Source organism: Sorex fumeus, unplaced genomic scaffold (assembly GCF_029834395.1).
Source record: "Sorex fumeus unplaced genomic scaffold, SorFum_2.1 ptg000122l, whole genome shotgun sequence".
NCBI classification, from domain to species: Eukaryota; Metazoa; Chordata; class Mammalia; order Eulipotyphla; family Soricidae; genus Sorex; species Sorex fumeus.
The window spans coordinates 7783929-7797192 of NW_026606179.1; the positions used below are offsets into that span (position 1 = coordinate 7783929).

The 13264-nt window shown below is 45.6% G+C and overlaps 1 pseudogene; it reads right to left on the reverse strand.

Annotated features, from left to right (window-relative positions):
- Nucleotides 1–242: 242 nt before the first annotated feature.
- On the reverse strand, nt 243–9143 carry LOC130044461 (olfactory receptor 10AG1-like; annotated as a pseudogene).
- Nucleotides 9144–13264: the final 4121 nt, after the last annotated feature.

Genomic DNA, 13264 nt, shown 5'->3' on the forward strand with positions numbered 1-13264 from the left:
GCTGGACTGCCCTCCAAAGAGAAGCTCCAGCAGGAACAAAGGGTTGTGATAAGAACATGAAGGTGGACACCAAATGATTCAAACTCTTCTCCTTGGCAATGCCAGAGCACTAGACTCTTATCTAGTAGAAAGTCCCACATGGGGGCAACTTGGAAGAAAATCTTTAAGATAACTCTGCAAAGACAAGAGTCCTCATCTCCGTTCCAGGAGTCAGCCCACATTGCCGCCTGAGACATGTACTCTCAGCTCTCACCACCTCTGGAGAAGTCTGTGTTCTCTTGAACACAGAGTTCTGTTTCCTTCCTCATAATCTGTAAATAAAGCTGTTTTACTTAACTATTCATCTCCTCCTGAATTCTTTTCTATCAGGGAAGGTGACATACCCAAAAAGCCTGGGTAAGATCTAGGACTGACTCACTGAGGTCCAAGAGGTAGTATAGCAGGTAAGGTGCTTGCCTTGCACGGTTGATCCAAGTTTGATCCCTGGCACCCTGATGATCTGCCGAGCCTGCCAGGAGTGATACCTGAGTGCAGAACCAGGAGTAAACACTGAGCATCACTGGGTGTGACCTAAAACTTTAACCTGAGTCCAAGTTTCTCCAGAAATCAGGTGGCAGATCTTTCCTACACTGCGCAGAGCAAGTGGACTTAAGGTACAGATTGGTGGCTTCCTCGTGAGGATGTTGAGGCATGAGATCTGGACTGTGCAAGGACTCATAGCTGACTCACCATAGATCTCGATTTTCCCAGCCACTTCTTGGGCAACGAGGTTGCCAGAGAGGGAAGCGGCCGACACCCGTCTTGAGGCTGCACTCTCCCCTCCTCGCATCACATAAGTCACCTGCAAAGGCTGCATGCTCCCCTCCCCGCATCACATAAGTCACCTGCAACGGTAGGACTTTGTTCCTCCTCCCTCTGTTCCCCAAGGAGAGAATATGCCAAGAGCACCATTGACATTTGGCTTGGTATTCCTATAATTTAAAAATCATTGCAAAAAAATAGAATTTATGAAACTAGTTGCCTCGGGGAGTAGTGAAGATCCTAGTTTTCATGCTACTTCTGTGTCTTTTCACCCTCTGACTTATTTCCTGTTTAAAGGCATACGCTGTTTTCACAGTTGTCATCATTCCACCACATTTTATTTTTCCAGTCAGTCTTCCACCTCTTACAGCCACCATCTTGTCTAATAGTTCCACTGTGAACATGTATGCATTCTTTATCCACTTGAAAATATGACTTCAGATTGTTCATCAACATATTTAACTCGTTGAAATAGACAATATTCATTCCAATTTAAGTTTTTTCCCTTAAGATACATAAGAGAACTACTTGGTCAGAGAGGTAAGTTGCTGCAACGTTTTCCATTCAGACGGTCCTGCTCCTTTGGAAATGGTGCACCACTTTTCCCAGCTACCTGGAACTTTTCCGTTCCTCACATACATCCTCATTGGCATCGTATGTTAAAAATATTTTTCATCTTTGATAATAGAGAAACTTCTTTTAACTGCATTTTATTTTCTAGTTTTGTTTTTGGTTCCACCTGGTGGTGCACGGGGATCACTCCTGGTGGGCTCAAAGGACCATGTGTGGTGTTGGGCATTGAACTCGAATTAGAGGTGTGCAGAGCAGGTGCCTTACCTGCTGTACTATCTCTCCAGCCCCTAATTCCATTTGAGTTTTAAGGATATTGAATTATTTCCTCTAAGTTTGTTATCTCATCGTATTTACTGCTTGCATTGTCTGCATGGCTTTGCCACTTTGGTATCTTCCTACCAATTTGAACAATCTGATAATCTTAGAAGTTTGGCTTTTTGCTTGAATTATTTTTTGAACAATGTTTCAACTTTTCAGTACAGCTCTTTATTTCCCCTCCATGCCTATAAACTCTGATTTCCTTTAAACATCATTGTGTTATGTCCTGTTTTTATTACTCCATTTGAAAATGTTTAAATCATTCTTGACTTTACATCTCTGTGTTTTGTAAAAAGAGCATCCAGTTGTATCCTGTTGTTAATCCACCATCAATTATTAGTAAATTATATAATCATAGTGTATTATTTTATAATATATTATCTTATATCTGTACCATCTAATTTCACTGACTTGACACAAATTTACTATAGACATACTATTTTAAGACTTTATGACTTTGCTTTTTCCCATCTGGAAAAGCTCACATTCTCTCTTTTTTTTAATTGATCTTTTTACTCATTTATTTATTTTTTGCTTTTTGGGCCTTACTCAGCGATGCTCAGGGGTTACTCCTGGCTCATGCACTCAGGAATTGCTCCTGGCGGTGCTCAGGGGCCATATGGGATGCTGGGAATTGAACCTGTGTCAGCCATGTTGATTGCGTGCAAGGCAAACGCCCGACCCACTGCGCTATCACTCCAGCCCCACTCTTTTATTATTTTTTATAAATTTATTTATTGAATCACCATGAGAACAGTTACAAAACTCTCGGGTTGAAGTCTCGGTCATACAATGATCAAACACCCATCCCTTCACCAGTGTACATTTTCCACCACAAAGAACCCCAGTATACCCCCTATTCCCCCCTGCCCCTTCCTGTGTGGCAGATAATTTCCACATTACTCTCCCTCTCTACTTTGATTACATTCAATATTTCAACACCAGTCCCACAATTATTACTTGGAATTTTTCCCAAACACTCAGACCTGCTAAAAAGGCAACATTAGACAATTTGCTTTTTGTGCTGATTATGAATAGTATATGATTATGAATAGCATACGATAGTGGCCGCACGAACTTGGAATTTTTAAATTTATAATTAACTTTCACCTTGAAAAAGACTAGAAGGGACAGTGGAGGCTATTTTCTCTTCATCAAGGGATACATACAACAGGAAGAAATCACACTCTTAAATGTATACGCACCTAATGAGGGAACAGCTAAATATTTAAAACAACTGCTATCAGATTTTGGGCTGGAGCGATAGCACAGCGGTAGGGCATTTGCCTTACAAGCAGCCAACATGGCCGACCCAAGTTCGATTCCTCCGCCCCTCTCTGAGAGCCCGGCAAGCTACCGAGAGTATCTCGCCCGCACGGCAGAGCCTGGCAAGCTACCCGTGACGTATTCGATATGCCAAACACAGTAACAACAAGTCTCATGATGGAGACGTTACTGGGCCCGCTTGAGCAAATTGATGAACAATGGGAGGACCGTGACCATGACTGCTAACAGATTTTAAGGAGGACATTGCAAGCAACACAATAGTACTTGGAGACTTCAACATCGCCCTATCACCTCTCGACAGATCAACAAGAACAAAACCCAGCAAGGAATCATTGGCTTTGAAAGAAGAAATAGAAGAGAGAGGGCTTACAGACCTATACAGGGCTTTACACCCCAAAAGGAAAGAATACACATTCTTCTCCAGTGTACACAGAACATTTTCCAAAACAGACCATGTGCTAGAACACAAAACATACCTCAACAGAATCAGGAAGATAGAAATAGTATCAGCCATCTTTTCAGACCATGATGCACTGAGGATAGAAGTGAATCACACACAGACACGGAGAACCAAATCAAACACCTGGAAATTAAACAACTCAATGCTGAACAACGAGTGGGTCAGGAAGGAAGTCAAGGACGAAATCAAAAGATACCTGGAAACAAATGAGAATGAAGACACGAGCTACCAGAACCTATGGGATGCAGCGAAAGCCGTATTACGGGGAAAATTTATAGCTCTGCAAGCATATCTTAGGTCTGTCGAAACGATGCACATAAACAACTTGACCTCACAGCTCAAGACCTTAGAAAAGGATCAACAGAAAGAGCCTAAATCATGCAGAAGGAAAGTAAAGTAAAGGCCCTCCCGTTGATCGTTGATTTGCTCGAGCGGGCCCAGTAACGTCTCCATTGGAGACTTTGTTGTTACTGTGTCTGGCATATCGAATACTCTTGGTAGCTTGCCGGGCTCTCCGAGAGGGGCGGAGGAATCGAACTCGGGTCGGCCATGTTGGCTGCGTGCAAGGCAGACGCCCTACCCGCTGTGCTATTGCTCTAGCTCCGGCAGAAGGAAAGAGATAATAAAACTTAGAGCAGAAATCAATGACACGGAAACCAAAGAAACAATCTGAAAGATAAATGAAACCAAGAGCTGGTTCTTCGAGAAAATAAACAAGATAGATAAACCACTAGCAACACTCACAAAGAAACAGAGAGAGAGAACCCTAATAAACCGAATCAGAAATGAGAAGGGGGATATGACAACAGAAATCAAAGAAATCCAAAAGATCATCAGAAACTACTTTGGAAGTCTGTATGCCACGAAACAAGAGAACCTAGAAGAAATGGACAAATTCCTGGACTCCTATAATCTCCCAAAGCTGAATCAAGAAGATCTGGAGTACCTGAATAGACCTATTAACATCAACGAAATAGAAACTGCAATCAGAAGTCTTCCCAAAAACAAAAGCCCAGGTCCAGATGGATTCACTAGCGAATTTTTCCAAACTTTTTTTTGGGGGGGTCACACCTGGCGATGCACAGGGGTTACTCCTGGCTCTGCACTCAGGAGTTACTCCTGGCGGTGCTCAGGGGACCATATGGGATGCTGAGAATCGAACCTGGGTCGGCCGCGTGCAAGGCAAACGCCCTACCCACTGTGCTATCTCTCCAGCCCCTTTCCAAACATTTAAAGAGGACCTTCTCAAGCTTTTCCAGGAAATTGAAAAAACGGAAACTCTCCCAAACAGTTTCTATGAAGCCCATATCTCTCTAATACCAAAAGGAAACAAAGACAACACGAGAAAAGAAAACTACGGGCCGATATCCCTGATGAACATGGATGCGAAGATTCTTAACAAAATTCTAGCAAATAGAATTCAACTACTCATCAAAAAGATCATACACCATGACCAAGTAGGATTCATCCCGGGGATGCAAGGCTGGTTTAACACTCAGAAATCAATCAACATAATCCACCATATCAACAAAAGAAAAGCTAAAAATCATATGATCATATCAATAGATGCAGAGAAAGCATTTGACAAGATCCAGCACCCATTTATGATGAAAACCCTAGCCAAAATGGGGATAGAGGGGACTTTCCTCAATATAGTTAAAGCCATCTACCACAAGCCTACAGCAAGCATCATCCTCAATGGCGAAAAACTGAGAGCCTTCCCTCTAAGATCAGGGACGAGGCAGGGATGTCCACTCTCTCCACTGCTGTTCAATATAGTACTGGAAGTACTTGCAATAGCGATTAGGCAAGAAAAAGATATTAGGGGCATCCAGGTAGGAAAGGAAGAAATCAAGCTCTCACTATTCACAGATGATATGATACTATACTTAGAGAATCCTAAAACCTCTACCAAGAAACTTCTAGAAACAATAGGCTTGTATAGTAAAGTGGCAGGCTATAAAATCAATACCCAAAAGTCCATGGCTTTCCTATATGCAAATAGTGAAAGAGAAGAAAGTGACATGAAGAAAACAATCCCATTTACAATTGTGCCCCAGAAAATCAAGTACCTAGGAATTACCTTAACTAAGGAAGTAAAGGATCTGTACAAAGAAAACTACAAAACGCTACTTCAGGAAATAAAAGAGGATACGAGGAAATGGAAAAATATCCCCTGTTCATGGATCTGGAGAATTAACATTGTCAAAATGGCAATACTTTCCAAAGCACTGTATAAATTCAACGCAATCCCTATTAGGATACCCATGACATTCTTCAAAGAAGTGGAGCAAACACTCCTGAAATTTATATGGAACAATAAGCCCCCATGAATAGCTAAAGCAATTCTTGGGAAAAAGAAAATGGGAGGAATCAACCTCCCTAACTTCAAACTCTACTACAAGGCAGTAATAATTAAAACAGCATGGTACTGGAACAAAGGCAGAGCTGTAGACCAATGGAACAGGGTTGAATATACTGACATCTTCCCCCCAAGAATACGAGCATCTAATCTTTGATAAGGGGGCAAGAAAAGTGAAGTGGAGCAGGGACAGTCTCTTTAACAAATTATGCTGGCAAAACTGGACGGCTACATGCAAAAAAATGGGCTCAAATCTCTGCCTAACTCCATGTACAAAAGTAAGATCTAAGTGGATTAAAGACCTCAACATCAGACCGGAATCTATAAGGTACATTGACGAAAAAGTTGGCAAACCCTCCATGACATAAAAGCTAATGGTGTCTTCAAAGATGTCACACCGCTGGCCAAGCAAGTGAAAACAGAGATAGACAAATGGGACTGTCTTAAACTAAAAAGCTTCTGCACCTCAAAAGAAACAGTGACCAAAATACAAAGACAGTCTACAGAATGGGAAAGGATATTTGCCAACTACACATCTGATAAGGTGTTAATTTCAAGGATATACAAATTACTGGTTGAACTCCACAAAAAGAAAACATTCAACCCCATAAAAAAATGGGGAGATGAAATGAATAGAAACTTTCACAAATAAGAAATCCGAATGGCTAAAAGGCACATGAGAAAATGTTCCACATCATTAATCATCAGGGAGATGCAGATCAAAACCACAATGAGATATCACTTCACACCATAGAGACTGGGCCATATCCACAAGAACAAAAGCAACTGGTGCTGGCACGGATGTGGTGAGAAAGGGACACTCCTTCACTGTTGGTGGGAATGCCGACTGGTTCAGCCCTTTTGGAAAACAGTATGGACGATTCTCAAAAAATTAGAAATTGAGCTCCCATTTGATCCAGCAATACCACTCCTGGGAATATATCCCAGAGAGGCAAAAAAAGTATAGTCGAAGTGACATCTTCAATTTTCTGTTTATTGCAGCACTCTTTACAATAGCCAGAGTCAGGAAAAAACCTGAGTGCCCGAGAACAGATGACTGGTTAAAGAAACTTTGGTACATTTACACAATGGAGTACTATGTAGCTGTTAGAAAAGACGAAGTCACAAAATTTACATACAAGTGGTACTACATGGAAAGTATCATGTTAAGCGAAATGACTCAGAAAGAAAGGGATAGACATAGAAAGATTGCATTCATCTGGGGAACATAAAGTAACAAAATAGGAAACTAACACCCAAGAATGGCCGAGATTAGTACCAGGAATTTTACTCCATGATTTGGAGGCCAACCACACATACTAAGGGAAAAGGGAGCTCAGATAAAGAGGGGAACACCAAATAAAGGTGTTGGGAGGATCCTCCCAGGATGGGAGAAGCATGCGGAAAGTAGACTATAGACTAAACATGATTGTCACCCATTGCCTCTTTTGCAGACCACAACACCCAATAAGAGAGAGAGAACAAAAGGGAATGCCCTGCCACAGAGCCAGGGTGGGATGGGGGGATGGGGGGTGGGAGGGATACTGGGATCCGTGGTGGTGGGAAATGGGCACCGGTGGAGGGATGGGTGTTTGATTACTGTATAATGGAAACGCAAGCACAAAAATGTGTAAGTCTGCAACTGTACCTCATGATCTCACTATTAAAAAATTTTTAATTAAAAAAAGCAAAAAAAATATAATTAAGTTTGGTGAGATTTCTGCCAAAAGCCGCTGGGTTCTGAGGTTTATTTATGTGTCTCTGGGATCGTGACCATTGAGGAGCTAAATAAGTAGCCAGAGGGGCCATTCCTGGGTGGCATCTCAGGGTCTCATCGTGGTGGGGGAGGAGAAGGACCGACTTCACCACTATTCCGTGAGGCCCTGCGAAGCTCACATTCTCTAGAGCACAGAAATCACTCTCTTTCCACTCACAGTTCTCTCAGTAACTTTCTTTCAATAGAATGATTTCACTTTATTAATAAAATGAAATAAAACGTATGGCCTTATATTCAACAAGTTTTTATAATGTGCTTTTAAGTGTAGATCTATATTTGTGGAGAAAGGGCTGCTTGGAAAGTCAACACTGGTCTTGTTTCTTTCTGGAACAGTCATAGCTGCTTGTGATGACGGGCTTGCATTTGGGACGGACTTGGAGTGGGGAACATGTACTACTAAATCCTAAAAGCCTGTTGAAAGGGCATGAAAACCTCACATGACTTTGGAGTCCCCAAAGGGATGGACTCCAGGCTATGGAATGGGGTGGACCCCCTCAAATAGTTTACCCCCCAGCACATGTGGCAGTGCTGGCCGCATCATGGTTGTGGCTCTGTCTTCTCCTGCCATCCATGACTCTTACCTGACTTTATGCTCCACTGAGTCTGACGCAGGAGCTCCCAGGGAGCTCTGCCTGTCCCTGCCTGGGTGTGGGGAATTTCGTGGGGCTGCCTGGTCTAGGGGTAGAGCTTCCACAGTATCATTTCATGTTCTGGTTCCTCATGCTGCAGATGAGTGGGTTGAGTGTATTGGTGAGGACCAAGTAGAAGACAGCACCAGGTGGCCCTCCAGTGGGGACCTGCGGGCTTTGGGCTGCATGTAGGCCAAGCTGCTGGTGCTGTAGAACAGGAGCACGGTGGCCAGGTGGTATGAGCAGGTGGAGAAGGCTTCACAGCGGCTGGTAACAGAGCAGATGCACAGCACTGTGGCCAGGATGTGAGCATTAGGAGAGGCCGGTGAGGGTGAAGCTGCTCGTGATCATGCAGCCATTGGCCACAAAGCCCATGGCCCTATGGGCATTGGCCTGCCTCACGAGTGGGCAGATGTCACAGAAATGGTTGATGACATTAGGTTTGCAGAACGGCAGAAAGAAGGTGTTGGCTGTGTGGAGAGCAGAGAAGAGAATCCCGCTGCCCGAGGCTGCCTCTACCAGCCAGACGCAGCCCGAGTACTCATGACCACTCCGTACATCAGGGACTTGTAGATGGCCAGACAATGGTCATAAGCCATGGATGTGAGAAGGAAGCACTCGGTGGACCCCAGGCAGATGAAGGCAAAGAACTGGGTGGCGCAGGTGGGGAGGGAAGTCTCCCCTGAGCCTAGCACAGTGGCTAGCAAGGTGCTGGGTAGTGAGTGGATGTGGAGAGAGGTCCACTACAGACAGTCTCTTGAGGAGGTACATGGGTGTGTGCAGGCTGGTGTCCAGTGTCACGGTAACCAGGATGGACACATTGCCCAGCAGGGCCACCAGGTAGACGAGAATGAAGGTGGTGGCACTAAGCAATTACAGCTCAGGCACAGCTGAGAAGCTGCAGAGGAAGATGCACACGACCATGAGGTTGGCCATGTCCATCAGGCAAGGAGGCAGCAAAGTGGTGGCCGCGGTACTTGACAAGCAGGGGCCAGTGAGCAGAGTGGGGAACTGGACCCAGAGCACAGACACTTCCCCCAAATCTGGGACATTACTGCCTATGGTGGCCTGGCTGGGGCCATCTGTGGAGACCGATTGTGTCCAGACACTCAGATGCTTTTCAAGAGAACTCGTGGTTTCAGGTTTTAAAAAGTAATTGCACTGATATCTTCTAGGGCTTCCGAAGCAGTGCTTGGAGGCCTGGGGATCACCCCCAGCACTTCTGAATCTCGAGGTCCAGCCCAGCTTGGGGGACCATGGGGTGTGGGGACCAATCGAAGATTGGAGAGCAGCGTGACATGTGCCTGCCCCTGCCCTAGCTCACTCCCCTGTTTATTTGATTTGAGGGAAGAGAATCTCAGCTGTACCTCGGTGCCTTGGAGTCACATCTCTGGAACCTGGGTTTCTTCATGTGAAACCAGGGCAGTGAGAGAGTTTAGTGGGGGCACTGCTTTGGGAGCAGGAGTCCAGGGTTCAATCTTGCATGTCACATGGTCTCCCCAGCATCCACAGGGGGTGAACACTGAGCCAGGACTAGTTCAGCTAAAGCAAACTAAAATGTATGGTTAGGTGACCAGTCAGTACAGGGCTTAGGGCACCTGCCCTGCACGCAGCTGACCTGGGTTGGATCCTGGCACCACATTGTCCCCAGCCCTGTCGAGAGTGAATCCTGAGCACCACTGGGTGTGGCCCCACCTTATCCTTCAAATAAACTTTTAAAATCTCTTGCAAGCTGTAAAACTCCGTGAAGTGTTTTAAGGGGATCTCCATTGTTTACTCTGGAGCCAGGATTATTCTTGGTGATGCATGGCAGGCCATGCAGGCAGTCCTAAGCCACTCCTGTGCCCTTCTAACTTGTATGAGTCATCCATGCATACAGTATCATATGTCAGACAGGGCCATGTCCTCACATGCACCCGTGCACACCAGCAGAGGAGGCGACCAGAAACGCTGGTGCCATCACAGGCAGCAGCTGAGAGATCTGCATGGGCAGAACTGGGCTCTGGGCTTGTCACAGGGCCATGTAAACCCCATTTCTTCCCTGCAGGCATCCAGGTAACAATATTCTGATCTCAGCCATGGAATCCTCAGCAGATTGAAGGTTAGTCCTCACACATACTTACGCATCCCAGGGGTCTGGTGCTACCTTGGGCATCTTAGTTCTGCCGAACTGGGACCCCTCCTAGAAAGGCCCAACTGTTCCAGAACATCCTACAATATGGAAGGAGTGTATGTTGCCACCCCATGTTGGTGGATTTTATCTTGTGTTTTCCTTTCCCCTACTGTGACAGGCAGTTGTGTTCATAGCTCCCATTCTTCTGCAACATTTTTTTCATTTTTTATAATTTTATTTATTGAATCACCATGAGAGCAACTACAAAGCTTTCGGGTCTAAGTCTCGGTCATACAATGAAACACCCATACCTTCACCAGTGCCCATTCTCCACCACCAAAAACCCCAGTATACCCCCGTCCCACACCCTTCCCCTACCTGTGGGGCAGATGATTTCCACATTACTCTCCCTCTACTTTGATCACGTTCAATATTTCGACACCAGACCCACCATTATTGTTTGAGATTTTACCCCAACACTCAGATCTGCTGAAAAGGCAACTGTAGACAATTTGTGTTCTATTGCTGGTTATGAATAACACATGATGTCGCGTGGCTGCAGTAGGGCCATGTGATTTTGAAATTCCAAAATTTTAACACTTAAATCTGGAGGTATTCTGCCAAAAGACACTGGGTTTTGAGATTTATTCCTGAGTCTCTGGGACCATGGCCATTGAGCAGCTTGATCAGGAGCCTGAGAGGCCGTTTGTGGCCTATGACTTGGGGTCTCATTGGGGTGGGGAGGACAGGCCTGGCTCCACCCCCATCTCGTGAGGCCCAACAATTTTCATCACTGCGGGCCCAAGCCTGACTGTCCAATGGTCGCTGGAGGATGATGGCCACTGAGCCACCAGGGGGAAGCAGGCGGAGGGACAACACCTTTTCTCCCCTGGGGTGGCCTGGCGACAGTAACCTACTGCGGGGTCTGGACTCATTTCTGCCAAAAGCCGCTGGGTTTTGAGATTTGTTTCTGAGTCTCTGGGATCATGGCCATTAAGCAGCTTGATCAGGAGCCAGAGAGGCCATTCGTGGGCAATGACTTGGGGTCTCATTGGAGTGGGGAAGACAGGCCCAGCTCCAACCCCATCCCATGAGGCCCAACAAGTTTCATCACTGCGGGCCCAGACCTGACTGTCAATGGCCTCTGGAGGATGACAGCCACTGAGCCACCATGGGGGAGTAGGTGGAGGGACAACACCCTTTCCCCCCTGGGGTGACCTGGAGACAGTAACCTACTGCGGGGTCTGGACGCATTTCTGCCAAAAGCCGCTGGGTTTCAAGATTTGTTTCTGAGTCTCTGGGATCAAGGTCGTTAAGCAGCTTGATCAGGAGCCAGAGAGGCCATTTGTGGGCAATGACTCGGGGTCTCATTGGGGTGGGGAGGACAAGCCCGGCTCCCCCCAATCCCGTGAGGCCCAACAAGTTTCATCACTGCAGGCCCAAGACTGATTGTCCAATGGCCTCTGGAGGATGACAGCCACCGAGCTGCCAAGGGGGAGCAGGTGGAGTAACAACACCCTTTCCTCCCTGGGGTTGCCTGGCGACAGTAACGTACTGCAGGGTCTGGACACATTTCTGCCAAAAGCCGCTGGGTTTTGAGATTTCTTTCTGAGTCTCTGGGATCATGGCCATTAAGCAGCTTGATCAGGAGCCAAAGAGGCTGTTCGTGGGCAATGACTTGGGATCTTGTTGGGGTGAGGAGGACAGGACCGGCTCCACCCCCATCCCATGAGGTCCTGAGTGTCTCGTCACTGGGGGCCCAAATCTGAATGTCCAGTGGCCTCTGAAGGATGGTTTCGAGAAAAGCGGCTGGGTTTTGAGATTTGTTTCTGAGTCTCTGGGATCGTGGCCATTAAGCAGTTCAATCAGGAACCAGAGAGGCCATGCCTCCAATTATATAGCTCAGCCGGAGGTGGTTTGTGGGTCTGTTTCCCACATACCTAACTTTTGGCCGTTTACTTTCTTGGTAAACTCTGCCTATAAAACTTTCTTGATGCACTTGCCTCACAGGTACAGATTGACCTGCTGGCGGCACCATACCCCCCAACATTTTTTTAAAAAAATTTTTTCTTTATTGAATTGCCGTGAGATACAGTTTGAGATACAAAGCTTTCATGTTTGAGTTTCGGTCATACAGTGATCAAACACCCATCCCTTCACCATTGTACATTTTCCATCACCAAAAACCCAGTATCCCCCCCCATCACAACTCTTCCCCGACCTGTGTGTCAGACGGTTTCCACAATACCCTCTCTCTACTTTGATCACATTCAATATTTCGATCCCAGTCCCACCACTTTAACTTGGAATTTTCCTGCCACCATTCATACCTGCCCAAAAGGAAATGCTAGAAAATTTATTTTGTACTGCTTGTTATGAATAGCATAAGATGCCATGGCCACATGCTCCTGGAATTCTAAAATTTTAGGTAAGTAGGGTCTGGAGAGATCTCTGCAGTGAGCTGCTCGTTTCGGAGATTCTTTTGTGTGTCTCTGGATCATGGCCATTAAAGAGCCTATTAAATTGTAGCCGGAGGCAGTTTGTGGGTGTCATCTCATGGTCCCATCGGGGCAGGGGGATGAGAGGGACCGGATCATCCCCTATCCCATGAGCCTGGCCTTTGCCATTACTGCTCCTGTGTACCTGAGCTTTTCACTGGGTTCTGGGAGATGGCGGCTGCCAGGATTCCTAGGGGCAGGTTTGCTCCTGTCTGAAATAGCCCAGTGAACTCAGTCTGGTGCAAAGTCTGCAGGCATCTCTGCAGTGAGCTGCTCGGTTCTGAGATTCTTTTGTGTGTCTAAAATTTTTTTCTTTGGAGAAAATTTTCATTATTTTTTCATACTTCTTTTTTTTCTTTTTTATTTGATTTTTGTTGACTCTGGCAAGATTTATTTATTGCTTGTTTGTTTTTTGTTTTTTATTTTGTTCTTTTTTATTTTTATTA